Source organism: Schistocerca americana, chromosome 8 (assembly GCF_021461395.2).
Source record: "Schistocerca americana isolate TAMUIC-IGC-003095 chromosome 8, iqSchAmer2.1, whole genome shotgun sequence".
Taxonomy (NCBI): domain Eukaryota; kingdom Metazoa; phylum Arthropoda; class Insecta; order Orthoptera; family Acrididae; genus Schistocerca; species Schistocerca americana.
Genome location: NC_060126.1, coordinates 99,179,058 through 99,193,646, shown reverse-complemented (window position 1 = coordinate 99,193,646; position 14,589 = coordinate 99,179,058). Strand labels below are relative to the sequence as shown.

The following is a 14,589-nucleotide window of genomic DNA, read 5'->3' as shown; positions in this document are numbered from 1 at the left end:
TGGCGACATCACATCCTCTTTACGCTTCATGGTTGGGGTCTTTGGGGTCCACTCGCGGTTTTCATACAAAATTTTCTGTCGCTTTGTTCCTTCCGCATGGAAGTTGCGGCCTCCCACAGTTCCTCCCGAGTTCAGGAGAATGGGGTACTGCAAGGGTCTTTCTTAAGTGTCTGACTGTTTTTAATTGCAATTAATGGGCTCGCTGTGGCGGTGGGAGCGTCTGTCTCAGCTTTCTTGTATGTTGACGACTTCTGCCTATACTATAGCTCCACCGGAATTGCAGCTGCTGAACGGCAGCTGCAGGGCTCTATCCGCAAGGTACAGTCTTGGGCTGCAGCAAATGGCTTCCAGTTTTCGGCTGCCAAGACCTGCGTTAAGCATTTCTGCCGGCGACGCACTTTTCACCCTGAGCCAAGGCTATATCTTGACGGCGAACCTCTTCCTGTGGTGGAGACGCATCGGTTTTTGGGATTGGTTTTTGATACCCAGTTGACTTTGCTCCCTCATATTTGGCAACTTAAACAGACGTGCTGGCGGCACCTTAACGCTCTTCGTTGCTTGAGTCACACCAGCTGGGGGTGCCGATCGGTCTACCCTCCTACAGCTGTACCAGGCGTTAATTCAGATTATGGCTTACGGTTCGGCATCTCCTTCCGCATTGCGGTTGCAGGACCCCATCCTTCACAGCAGGATATGACTCGCCACTGGAGTTTTCCGGACAAGCCCTGTCAACAGCATACTTGTGGCGGCAGATGTCACTCTATCGCGGTTCCGGCGCCGAAGATTACTGACCGCTTATGCTACACATGTTTGTAGCTTGCCCAGGCATCCCAATTATCGTCTCCTGTTCCCTCAGTCAGTCGTCATCTTCTGGAGCAGAGGCCCAGGTCAGGGTGTACAATCGCAGTTCATGGCAGAGCTCTTCTCTCTGGGCTTGAAGTTTTCCATCTCTTTTCCAGGTCCCTCTGCATATACCCCCAGTGTGTGTGCACCGCCCATGCCTTAGGCTCGATTTGGCACAGGGCCCGAAGAACTCAGTCCCTCCTGAGGCCCTCCGCCGCTGCTTTCTTTCAATCCTTGCCTGTTTCAAGGCTCTTACATTGTCTGTACTGATGGTTCGATGGTTGCTGGCCGTGCTGGTTATGCTCTCACTCTACGGCATCATTATGAACAACACTCATTGCTGGCTGGCTGCAGTGTTTTCATTGCCGAGCTGGTCGCTATCTCTCTCGCCCTAGAGTATATCCGCTCCTGCTCAGGTAAGCCCTTCATTACCTGTAGTGACTCCCTGAGTGGCTTACGAGCTATTGACCAATGTTTCCCTCGCTCTCGTCTGGTGATAGCTATCCAGGAGTCCCTCCATACTCTTGCCCTTTGTGGCTGCTCTGTGGTCTTTGTGTGGAGCCCAGGTCATGTCGACATCCCAGGAAAGGAAGGTGTTGACACGTTGGCCAAACAGGCTGTTGGTGCACTAGCCTTGGAGATTGGCCTTTTGGAGAGTGACCTCAGGTCAGTTTTGCCGCAGAAGGTACTTCGCACCTGGGGTGAAGAATGGCGCACCCTTCCTTCACCCAAGAAACTTCGGGCCATCAAGGAGGCTACTGGTGCGTGGCAGTCCTCCCTGCAGGTCTCTCGCAAGGACACTGATGTTGGCCACACCTGGATGACGCACAGCTATTTATTGCGCCGCGAGGACCCACCTTTATGTCACTGTGGGGCTGCTTTGATGGTGGTCCACATCTTGTTGGACTGCCCGCTTTTAACTCCGCTTAGGCAGACGTTTGCACTGCCTGATACGCTTCCTGCACTTTTATCAGATGACGTTGCGATGGCAGATTTAGTTTTGAGTTTTATTCGTGCAGGGGATTTTTATCGCTTGAGCTAGGTGTTTGTCCTTTTTTTGTGTTGAGTCTGGCCTTTCGGCTACGATTTTAGACTGGGTTTTTAGTGAGGTTCTTGGTGGTTGTCTTTTCTTTTTTGTTTCTATGGTCGGCCAACCACTGTCGCACTCAGTGTGATTTTAATTCCCTTTGTCTGGTCTTTGTCTGTGTCTTTCTTATCCTGTGTCGTCTCTTGTCATCTCCATTGTTTGTTTTTATTCTTTGAAGGTGTTTCACGTTCGTGGAAAAAGGGACCGATGGCCACAGTAGTCTGGTCTCTTCAGTCCCACAAACCAACCAACCACCAACCTCATTGTATACGACCCAGTGAGTTACAGCACCTCTTGCAACATCTAGGTTTATAATCCTACAATCCCACATTCTTTATAGTTCTACATTGTCTTCAACAGCGTATTCTGCATAAACACCCCAGAAAACCTTAAGATGTGGAACTTTTTGACGAACTTAAGCAAATCTGTATTCATAGTGGTAGCTGAATAATACAGCTATGAGGGTTTTTTCCTGAGCAGCCCAAATCCTTTCCTGTGTTGAGATATATTCACATTTCGAATACAAACAATCATCAGCTTCATCAGGGAATGGCGACGATGAAAATTTGCGCCCAACTGGAACTCAAACCCTGATTTGTTTCTTTAAGCGAGCGGTCGCCTTAAGTGCTTCGGCTATCTGTGCATGACCCACGACCAACCAAAACTTCCATATGTCGTCATTCCTGCGTCACAACCTGTACTCGTACACACATTATGCAATTCCCGTACCGGCGAGGACGTTTTAATTGAAAGTCGATGCCTGCTATCGGCGGATAAATGCGATGTTGGTCTACCTGTGTTGTTAAGGAGAATGACGCAGTGGGCCTTCGGACATACATGTATGTATGCATGCTGATTCGAGTTTCGGTGTGGCGCAAGTTTTCATTGTCGTCATTCCCTTGTACAGCTGAAGGTTGTTCGTATTCGCATCTGCAGATGCGTTTCATGTATTTTATAACGGCTGTAGTCGCCGCAGTGCCTGCTCCTTCAGACATGCATGCCGGTCTGAGAGATTATCGCATTGTTCTTCTTAACAACACAGGCACTTCACTGTCGTACTTTGTTGTATGGTTTTAATTAAGTCCTTTCTTCGAAGTGACATATTGCATGTTCCTATCAGGTCTCTTCACCTCCTGAACTTGCTCTTCGTCACTGTATAAATTATTCACTGATTGGGCTATAGTTGCCACACCTCCAGCTAAAGAGTGAACAGCTGCTAATCCAGCTAATGCTGGAACTAGGTATGGGATAGCCCCACCCCATGTCTTAGGTGTTGGTAGAACCCTATGTGTTTTAACCCATCTGCTTCTTATTCATTTCCATTTCAGTTCACTCATAGCTGCAAACAACGATGATTGGATGCAATTTCTTAACCATCCTACAGATTTCTTCTTACGTGGGCGACGAGCAGCACTCGTAACCTGACAGAAACTTATGCCAGCACCGAATTTCAGCTGAGTGCACATTGCATTATCAATTGCGAATACCGCTGTCCCTTCTGCCATATACACTCCTGGAAATGGAAAAAAGAACACATTGACACCGGTGTGTCAGACCCACCATACTTGCTCCGGACACTGCGAGAGGGCTGTACAAGCAATGATCACACGCACGGCACAGCGGACACACCAGGAACCGCGGTGTTGGCCGTCGAATGGCGCTAGCTGCGCAGCATTTGTGCACCGCCGCCGTCAGTGTCAGCCAGTTTGCCGTGGCATACGGAGCTCCATCGCAGTCTTTAACACTGGTAGCATGCCGCGACAGCGTGGACGTGAACTGTATGTGCAGTTGACGGACTTTGAGCGAGGGCGTATAGTGGGCATGCGGGAGGCCGGGTGGACGTACCGCCGAATTGCTCAACACGTGGGGCGTGAGGTCTCCACAGTACATCGATGTTGTCGCCAGTGGTCGGCGGAAGGTGCACGTGCCCGTCGACCTGGGACCGGACCGCAGCGACGCACGGATGCACGCCAAGACCGTAGGATCCTACGCAGTGCCGTAGGGGACCGCACCGCCACTTCCCAGCAAATTAGAGACACTGTTGCTCCTGGGGTATCGGCGAGGACCATTCGCAACCGTCTCCATGAAGCTGGGCTACGGTCCCGCACACCGTTAGGCCGTCTTCCGCTCACGCCCCAACATCGTGCAGCCCGCCTCCAGTGGTGTCGCGACAGGCGTGAATGGAGGGACGAATGGAGACGTGTCGTCTTCAGCGATGAGAGTCGCTTCTGCCTTGGTGCCAATGATGGTCGTATGCGTGTTTGGCGCCGTGCAGGTGAGCGCCACAATCAGGACTGCATACGACCGAGGCACACAGGGCCAACACCCGGCATCATGGTGTGGGGAGCGATCTCCTACACTGGCTGTACACCACTGGTGATCGTCGAGGGGACACTGAATAGTGCACGGTACATCCAAACCGTCATCGAACCCATCGTTCTACCATTCCTAGACCGGCAAGGGAACTTGCTGTTCGAACAGGACAATGCACGTCCGCATGTATCCCGTGCCACCCAACGTGCTCTAGAAGGTGTAAGTCACCTACCCTGGCCAGCAAGATCTCCGGATCTGTCCCCCATTGAGCATGTTTGGGACTGGATGAAGCGTCGTCTCACGCGGTCTGCACGTCCAGCACGATCGCTGGTCCTACTGAGGCGCTAGGTGGAAATGGCACGGCAAGCCGTTCCACAGGACTACATCCAGCATCTCTACGATCGTCTCCATGGGAGAATAGCAGCCTGCATTGCTGCGAAAGGTGGATATACACTGTACTAGTGCAGACATTGTGCATGCTCTGTTGCCTGTGTCTATGTGCCTGTGGTTCTGTCAGTGTGATCATGTGATGTATCTGACCCCAGGAATGTGTCAATAAAGTTTCCCCTTCCTGGGACAATGAATTCACGGTGTTCTTATTTCAATTTCCAGGAGTGTATTTGCTTGGCTTTAAGAGCTAAAATTCTATCTGCAACGTGACGTTGCGCCAAACCTCTGTTTGCAGTCTACACTAAATCATGTATCTTTGCACGCCTCGTCCGACACATTAATCCCTTCATCGCCAACTGCCAGCCATTTTTGCAGATTTATTTTAGGTCTACACTAGTTAATTCCGGGGATGTGTAACTCAACGGGCAGCTTTTGGAGAATAATACCTTTACCAGGTATGGTGCTAATTCTACGAGAAGTTTTATGGTACTGCATGCTTGGAATGTTTGCGTGCCTTAATGTAAGGTACATCTTTAGCACGCACTCTAATGTTGAGCAATAAAAGGGAATCTGAGTCATTTAACTAAAGCCCTGTTTCCTCAATGTCTTATGCTATTAGAAACTCGTCAGATTTTGATCTTCTCTGTAAGTCTTCTCCGGAAAAGCTCGTAGTAATATCTTCACCTATATCATGAAATGTAGGATCTTGGGATTGTTCAATGGACTATGAAAACTGTAAATATCTCTGTGAATCAATTTGGCAGATAAGATTTCTCAAACTTATACATCACATATATACAATGAGCATTAAGTTCGAGTATCTATGGCACCGGATACGAATATTAGTGCCTTATACATGCATGAGTGGTACTTGGTGTCATTTATACGATAGGCCGGAAGATGACGTGATCTGAAAGTCGAAAGCGGTTGCCTAATGAAACAATATCAAAATAACTGCTGTTGTGCGGTATTATTACATTTCGGTATCTTTCCTTGCCAGTAGGTCTCCACCTGTCTTACTATTCGTTGTCTCACGAAATGAGGTCGCATCATGTGTTGGTTCTCCTGCACTGGTTGAGCGACATCACGTATTCGTTTCTTAACGTCATGGACTGAATATCCATTCCTTATTAAAAAAAAATGTCATGAGCTCTTTGTATAAGGGTGCTCAGCATACTTCTCCTCTGAGCTGAATGGAAAAACTACGCCGTTAGGATATAAGTCCGTATGCGTCTGTTTTCAATACACAGAATGGCTGAATTGTCCATCTAGTTTCAGTTCGAACAATATATCTACAAAAGACAAGTCCATCCCCGCTGTAAGTCTTATGTTTGGCTTTACACTGTTCATATGGTCGATGAACTGCAACTTAGCCTCGCCACCAGGCGACCAGATTGAAAACGTATCATCAAAATGTCTGACATAGAGGGCATAGGAATGCAGAAGGTTGGTACTAGGGAATGAGTGCAATGTGGAAAACTGAGTGATAGGAAACATGGGATATAGGATAGGTGTCACTAAGTTGGAGGCCAGGCCATGGCCATGTGAAGAAAAGAGCAGTGGAGAATGAGCAGAGAAGAAGTAGCCCTGCCATGGCGGACGATATGGAGTGGGTTGAATCTTGTAGGACGGGAGGGGGAGGGGGATAAATGTCTGGGCGTCTGTAGCGTGGGGAGACGATATGGAGAGTGTGTACGTGCTTGTTTGGTCGGGTGTGTTCGTATGGACGCACCAGTGTACTAGGAATGGAAATTAGAGGAAAAACAATGAATCTGATAAAATCGAAAATAGAAGGATGTACACTGACGTAGCAGATGTCGTGGGACAGCGGGGTACAGATGTCGCAGAAGTGTTTTATGTGCAGCAAACGTCCCCTGTGCGAGCTGAAGTTGTATAGGAGACTTGAAAAGTGGTTCTCCAAGCGATTTGTGTAACATATAACGTCGTTGCGAGCTAACGCCATTCGAACGGGGTACGGCGCTCATTGCCCTATAGATGGGACTTTCGATTTTAGCAGTGGTGCAGGAATTCTGCTTCACACGTTCAACCACGACCAGGAAGTATCGTGAATTGTTGAATGAGCATGTCACAGCCCACAACAGACGAATTACTGGCCTCGATAACCGTGACCGACGACATCTGAGACGGGTCGACAATTGCGACCGAAGGGCCACATTGCAACAAATCACGGCTCAATTCAACACAGAACGTGTTAGACACATTTCCCAGTGGGCAGTCTGTAAGATCATGGGTTCCACAAAGTATGGGAGCCGGCACCGCACACGGGTTCCACTGTTAACCCAACGTCACTGGGCGCAACGGCTTGTAGTGGGTCGCCAGTCATGAGAAATGGACACTACAACAATGTCGTAATGTGATATGTTTGAATCACGATTTCAAGTGCACCATTATAAGGGGCGGCATCGTGTGTGGCGCAGAGCATATGAGCCGATGGATCACGCCTACCAAGAAGGTGTCTCTGCTGTGGTCTGAGGTATATTTTCCTGGTATGGAGTGTAGAATGGGGCCCCTAGTTGTTTTGGATGGGATTTTGAATGGTCCGCTGTATGTTGAGTGGCTCGGGGACTATTTCCACCCACTTTTGACCTTCCAATACCCTGACGGTTCTGCGGTGTTTCAAGATGACACGACGCCGCCACATCGCTCCAACGTCACCCTAGAATGGTTCCAGCAACATGCAGGGGAGGGTCAAGGACTGAGTAGCCACCATGTAGCCCAGGTTTGAACCCCACCGAGCATATCTGGGATCTCATGGAATGTAGGCTTGGATCGAGCACCTGCGAATAGACGAGAATTGCGATTTGGTGTCAGCTGCTTCCAGAGGAAACTTGCAAACATACTTCCACGGCGTCTCATTGCACTCCGCAGGGCCAGAGGAGGCTCCACGCGATATTAGGTGCATATTGTTGCATATTGTTGTGTCTAGGAATCCTGCCTACTAGGTTCACTAGACAAACAATCAAACGTATTAATGAGTTTTATTACAATAAGAAACTTACAGATACTTAATTTTGGCAATTACTCAGATGTGTCGCAAGCAATACTTAGTCTTTGCAGTGAGTGTTGATCTCTGACAAAAAGCCTTTCCTGAACTCCTATCGAAGTGCGTCACGTCAAATGAACCGCCACCAGTCGGGCACGGCACTTACGTCCTCTTCACGTTGGGACTGCAGCCGTCCCGTTGTTGTCCTGGAAAGGAGGTCAGTCTGCGTGCGATTGGCTGACTTCTTGCCACAGCCTTCTCTTCCCTGTCGTTCCTGCCTGGTGTGCCGGCGCTTGACTTCACGGCATAACATTCGCCCCCCCCCCCCTTTCCCCTAAAGCGACGGACCGTCGTCAAATATGGAGGACGGCAACGAGAGGAGAGGCAGGAGCGCGGAGGCTCTGATGGACCGGAAACTGTGGCTGCAGGGGATGTCATACTTCCAGTCATACTCCACCACCCGGCATTCGCTCTGGAGCAAACGTTCCCCAGAAAACGCTCAGAGTGTACGCGTCTACCTCCTGAGGCCCACACCATGACGCAGAAGGCGTCTGCTGATCCATCGGTAGGAGGCGGCGGAGGAGGCAAAGGGTCCGTTTCCATGAGGTCGTCCCGCGGTGTCTTGGTGACATCCTCTGGCGCCTGCTGTGGTCGCGTTGTCCTCGGGATCCATGAATCTAGGGGAAGAGACAAAGAAGGATCACGGTACATAACAGTGACGATTTTGATTGTGATGTCGGCGCTGCAATCCGTATCGGCCTGAAATGAGATACATACATGCGCCAAGTCTACGAAGAATCTCGCCTCGCGCCCACCCTCTGCTGCCGCTAAAAACCCTGAAAAACACAATTCACGCAATGTGAAGCGATACTTGAGCCCTTCCTTCGGCGCCGGATGCTGAGGACGGTGGATCAGTGTCATGTCGTGGATGTGAGCGATAGGAGGCGACATGTTGCAATGCTTGATCCATGGTGTGTGCGGTGCGAAGTCTGGACATCTGCTGCTTGAGGGTTCTGACAAAACGTTCCGATTCGCTGTTTGGATGCTGTATGACATTGCGTTCGCAGAATGTTTAAATTTCTTTTGACGTCAACTGAGGATCGTTGTCCGACACTGTGACTTCAGCCAAACCTTCGAGGCCATAAATAGAGGACAATGCCTGAACTGTGCTACGTGACGTTGTCCATTTCATTGGCACAACAAAAGGAAATGTGCACACGTTGCCATGGTGATAGCTACTTAAGCAAAGCAGAGAGTTTTTGTGGCAGAGCGGACTTACTTTCCGCACATGCGTGACACTGTGACATCTTTTCTACACTTCTGGCCATTAAAACTGCTACACCAAGAAGAAATGCAGATGATAAACGGGTATTCATTGGACTAGTATATTATACTACAACTGACATGTGATTACATTTTCACGCAATTTTGGTGCATAGATCCTGAGAAATCAGTGCCCAGAACAACCACCTCAGGACGTAATAACGGCCTTGATACGCCTGGGCATTGCGTCAAACAGTGCTTGGATGGCGTGTACAGGTACAGCTGCCCATGCAGTTTCAACACGATACCACAGTTCATCAACAGTAGTGACTGGCGTATTGTGACGAACCAGTTGCTCGGCCACCATTGACCAGATGTTTTCAGTTGGTGACAGATCTGGAGAGTATGCTGGCCAGGGCAGCAGTCGAACATTTTCTGTATCCAGAAAGGCCCGTACAGGACCTCAACATGTGGTCGTGCATTATCCTGCTGAAATGTAGGGTTTCGCAGGGATCGAATGAAAGATAGAGCCACGGGTCGTAACACATCTGAAATGTAACGTCCACTGTTCAAAGTGCCGTCAATGAGATCATGAGGTGACCGAGACGTGTAACCAATTGCACCCCATACCATCACGCCAGGTGATACGCCAGTATGGCGATGACGAATACACGCTTCCAATGTGCGTTCATCGCGATGTCGCCAAACACGGATGCGACCATCATGATGCTGTAAACAGAACCTGGATTCATCCAAGAAAATGACGTTTTGCCAATCGTGCATCCAGGTTCGTCGGTGAGTACACCATCACAGGCGCTCCTGTCTGTGATGTAGCGTCAAGGGTAACCGCAGCCATGGTCTCCGAACTGATAGTCCATGCTGCTGCAAAAATCGTCGAACTGTTCGTGCAGATGGTTGTCTTGGAAACGTCCCCATGTGTTGACTCAGGGATCGAGACGTGGTTGCACGATCCGTTACAGCCATGTGGATAAGATGCCTCTCATCTCGACTGCTAGTGATAGGAGGCCGTTGGGATCCAGCACGGCGTTCCGTATTACCCTCCTGAACCCACCGATTCGATATTCTGCTAACAGTCATTGGATCTCGACCAACGCGAGCAGCAGTGTCGCGATACGATAAACCGCAATCGCGATAGGCTACAATCCGACCTTTATCAAAGTCGGAATCGTGATGGTACGCATTTCTCCTTCTTATACGAGGCATCACAAGAACGTTTCACCAGGCAACGCCGGTCAACTGCTGTTTGTGTATGAGAAATCGGTTGGAAACTTTCCTCATGTCAGCACGTTGTAGGTGTCGCCACTGGCGCCATCCTTGTGTGAATGCTCTGAAAAGCTAATCATTTGCATATCACAGCATCTTCTTCCTGTCTGTTAAATTTCGCGTCTGTAGCATGTCATCTTCATGGTGTAGCAATTTTAATGACCAGTAGTGTATTTGGGTGTCCATACCCAGCCAAGTACAGTGTCGACGCGCTAACTGCTTCGTACGAACAATCCTCCAGTGTCCTTGGTGAAGTAACTGCAACACTTCTTTTTGCAAAGCTTTGGGGAACAACACGCGTGACTGTCCGCTGTCATTTTGAACAAGAATCACACAGTGTTGTATAGCGAGGCTATGCCGACGTGGAAAGTATCGGCGCACTACCAAGCATCGATCACTGAGCAATGGATCTTTAAGTTTTTGAAAAACTTCTTGGCACTCGTCTGTCCAAACAAAGAGCACGTTTTTGCGATGCAAGCGATGCAATGGACCTGCGATCTGTGCAGCATTCGGTGTAAACCGAATATAGTAGTTTATTTTCCCTAAGACTGACTGTAATTCTGTGACATTGCGAGGGACTGGCAAATCACGTATAGCTAACAATACTGATGACGATTGACACCTCGACTATTGATGCCATGACCAAGATACAACAGCGCAAGTTAAAAAGAAATCACACTTGTCCAGTCTACACTTTAGTCCTGCCTCAGATAACACACTAAACAAAGCACGCAAATTTGTAATGTTTTATTCAAGTGTACGACCTGCTACGACAATATTGTCTAAATAGTTTGAACAGTTTTCTACTTGAGCAGTCAGCTGTTCCAAATACCATTGGAAAATGGAGGTTGCGGAAGCACTGACAAAAGGCAAACGCAAATATTTAAACAAACCCAAATGAGTACTCACAACACACGCGGTTTGAGATTGTGCATCTAATGGTATTTGAAGGTATGCGTTGCGCTAATCAATTTTTGAAAAGTAGTGACCAGCGCCTAATCTGTCCATGAGGTCCTCTGGGCGTGGCAATCACAGTTTGTGGGTTGACTATAGGCTTAAAGTCAATACAGAGGTGAAAGCGGCCCGAAGGTTTGGGGAGCAAAACTAGTGGACCTGCCCATTGACTAGCGTTTATGAGCAAAATTGTTCTGCTGTCTTGCAATTTTTGTGTTCAGTAGTCACTTTGTCCCTAATCCAATAGGAACAGGTCTAGCCCGGCAAAATTTCGGCTGAGCATTGTCTTTCAGAGTAATATGTGAAAAAAAATTGTTAGCCTTGCCTAAGAATTCAGGGAATTCCTTCAGCAACCTACTAGCTACACTGTCCTTGTCATTGAATGCAGTCACTGGCAACGCACTGTCCTGAATCTGAAAGCCAAACAAACTACGTTCTCACAATCGCGTGATTGTAGACAGCGAAAGTCACAGTTCACGTGTGCGAGCGATACATGGCAGGCAAAGTTCATTTTCCGAAAACGGGAATGTCTTGCCCATTATAAGCTGTCAGGTGCGTGCTAGTTTTAGACAGGCGTGGGGAGCCTAACAATTCATATGTATCACGATTCAGCAATGTAGCAGAGGCACCCGTGTCCAACTGAAATTTCACACATTTTCCAATAAGATGCAAATGAACAAAAAGGTTGCTGGACTGGCGTAGCACTGAAGAAAGTCTTTGCTTCCTAGATTTCCTAATGCCTGCAGCAGGCTTTGAATGCACTGCATTGATGACATAGGCCTTGTGACTAGGTTTTTGTGAGTGGGCAGAACTCTTATGTTTATTACACTGCAAACATACAGACTGCACGTGACCTTTCTTGCCACAGGTGTAACACCGCGCTTGTCTGGACGAGCAATCTTGGCGTTTTTGCCGTGAACAGCACTGAGGGCATGACTTAATTCTATTCACTGATGTAGCCACCTATTTAGAGAACTGTTTACGTGGCTTGGCGTGCGTGTGCTGTTGCTGCTTACTGGGCCGGTCGTGAGCAACGGACGACTCAACCAGACAAATTGGTAGCTGCTCAAACTTATCGGCTGCTATGGCGCATGAATAATACTGCTCTATAATTTGCACTACGTGATGAAATGAGGGATCTGACTGTTTCAAAATCTGTTGTCTAAGGTTTACATCAGTTACACTGTACATGATCGCACCATGCAAGATAACATCTGAATATAAAGCACCACAAGCACATTTGAATTTGCGTTTACTCGTCATACCCTGTAAATCTGTTACCCACTCGCAATAAGTTTGATTCGGCCTTTTCTTGCAACGAAAGAATTGGTTGGTTCAAATGGCTCTGAGCACTATGGTACTTACCTTCTAAGGTCATCAGTCCCCTCGAACTTAGAACTATTTAAACCTAACTAGCCGAAGGACATCACTCACATCCATGCCCGAGGCAGAATTAGAATCTGCGACCGTAGCGGTCGTGCGGTTCCAGACTGTAGCGCCTAGAACCGCTCGGCCATCCCGGCCGGCAAAGAATTGGCATCTAGCTGCCACCACATTCACTTGTTGTTCATAATAGTTAGAGAACCCACGACCTGATCATAGGAAAGTTCACTCGGAGTGGCGTTAGGAAACAATTTCTGAATGAGGCGAAAGACTGCACTTCCTAATTTTGACCAAAAGTAATGTAATTTCACAGTACTTGACACTTTTTGAGCAACGATGTGGGCTTCACACTGTTGCAACTACTTGAGCCATTCCCTTTCTTTTTCGTTATACTGGCGAAAAGGTGTTATGGCACTCGAAGCTGCAGTCGTGGCGGCATGTTGCGCTGCGTTGGCTTTGTTGGTTGGTTGGTGGGTTGTGGGGATTAAAGGGACTAAATTGCTACGGTCATCGGTCTGCGTTGGCTTGGTTTGCGAGTAACAGCTGTACCAAGTTTAGAAGGGTTGCCGTCTGCTGTGTCTGAAACTGAAACATCTGTGTCAGCTACATTGGATCTATTGCTTACAGCTGAGGCGCCTGAGCGGGGGGTGGGAGAGGTGGATTGCTCATTTTGGAATAGACAGTGCAAGCAAGAAAACTAAGCACACAAGCGAAGAAAATTTCTGCAACATCCACCTGAAAACACTGAATAGGAGAAACACTGTAAGAGACACCATTAAAATATATAAATACATTCCTCCAAAGAAAAGACAAAGTAGAATTAAGGTGCCAGCAAAACACAAAAGCCCACGACAAAACTCAGAGTTCGGAACGGGAACAGGGCATCGCTATGTTGTTCTTACACCTCGTCGCCACTCTTGTTGTCTATAAATCCTGCCCACTCAATTCGCTAACCAAACAAACAACTCATATTAATGAGTTTCATTACAGTAAGAAAATTGTGAGGGCGGGTACGCGAGTCGTGCTTGGGTAGCTCAGTTGGCAGAGCACTTGCCCGCGAAAGGCAAAGGTCTCGAGTTCGAGTCTCGGTCCGGCACACAGTTTTAATCTGCCAGGAAGTTTAATATCAGCGCACACTCCGCTGTAGAGTGAAAATCTCATTCTGGAAACGTCCCCCAGAGTGTAGCTAAGCCATGTCTCCGCAATATCCTTTCTTCCAGGAGTGCTAGTTCTGCAAGGTTCGCAGGTGAGCTTCTGTGAAGTTTGAAAGGTAAGAGACGAGGTACTGGCGGAATTAAAGTTGTGAGGGCGGATCGTGAGTCGTGCTTGGGTAGCTCACTTGGTAGAGCACTTGCCCGCGAAAGACAAAGGTCCCGAGTTCGAGTCTCGGTCCGGCACACAGTTTTAATCTGCCAGGAAGTTTCATATCAGCGCACACTTCACTGCAGAGGAAAATCTCATTCAAGAAAATTACAGATTCTTAACTTTGTCAATTACACAGATGTGTCGCAAGCAAAGGACGACATATGAAATAATCGGTCTTTGCAGTGATTGCTGATCTCTAACTGACAAAAGTCTTTCGTGAACTGCTGTCGAAGTGTAACGTTGACGCCGCTATGCAAGTGGGCCGCCAACATTCGGGCACGGGGCCGCAACTGCCGTGTTGTCGTCCTGGAATGGAAGTTGGTCAGCATGCGATTGGGTGGCTTCTTCTCACAGCCTTCCTTCCCTATCGTTCCCGACTGTCGTGCCGGCACTTGACTTTACGCTATAACACATATCCCACGACATTTGTTAAGTCAGTGTCCAGGGCACATAGAGGTGTCCATTGTGCGTGATGCGGGAGGGGAAAGTATGAGCTAGTAAAAGATTCTTATAGGAGAGGGTAAGCGGATGTGGAAAGCGAGGTGGGATGCATGGCGTTCAAGGATCTGAAAAGAGTGACAGAAGTTTGGCTCAGAGGATATCCAGGCTATAATGTACTAGCAGTGGACGGGGCATATGAAGCCTCGATAAATGTGGTAGTTCATAGTTGGCCAGTTGTTGGTTTTAGTAGTATTAGTGCACT

At 48.3% G+C, this 14,589-nt stretch overlaps 1 protein-coding gene across 1 annotated transcript in view; it reads left to right on the top strand.

The window, feature by feature from the left end:
• The window catches only part of LOC124545592, a 71,047-nt gene that overhangs the window by 28,065 nt on the left and 28,393 nt on the right, over positions 1-14,589 (top strand). The window lies entirely within an intron of this gene.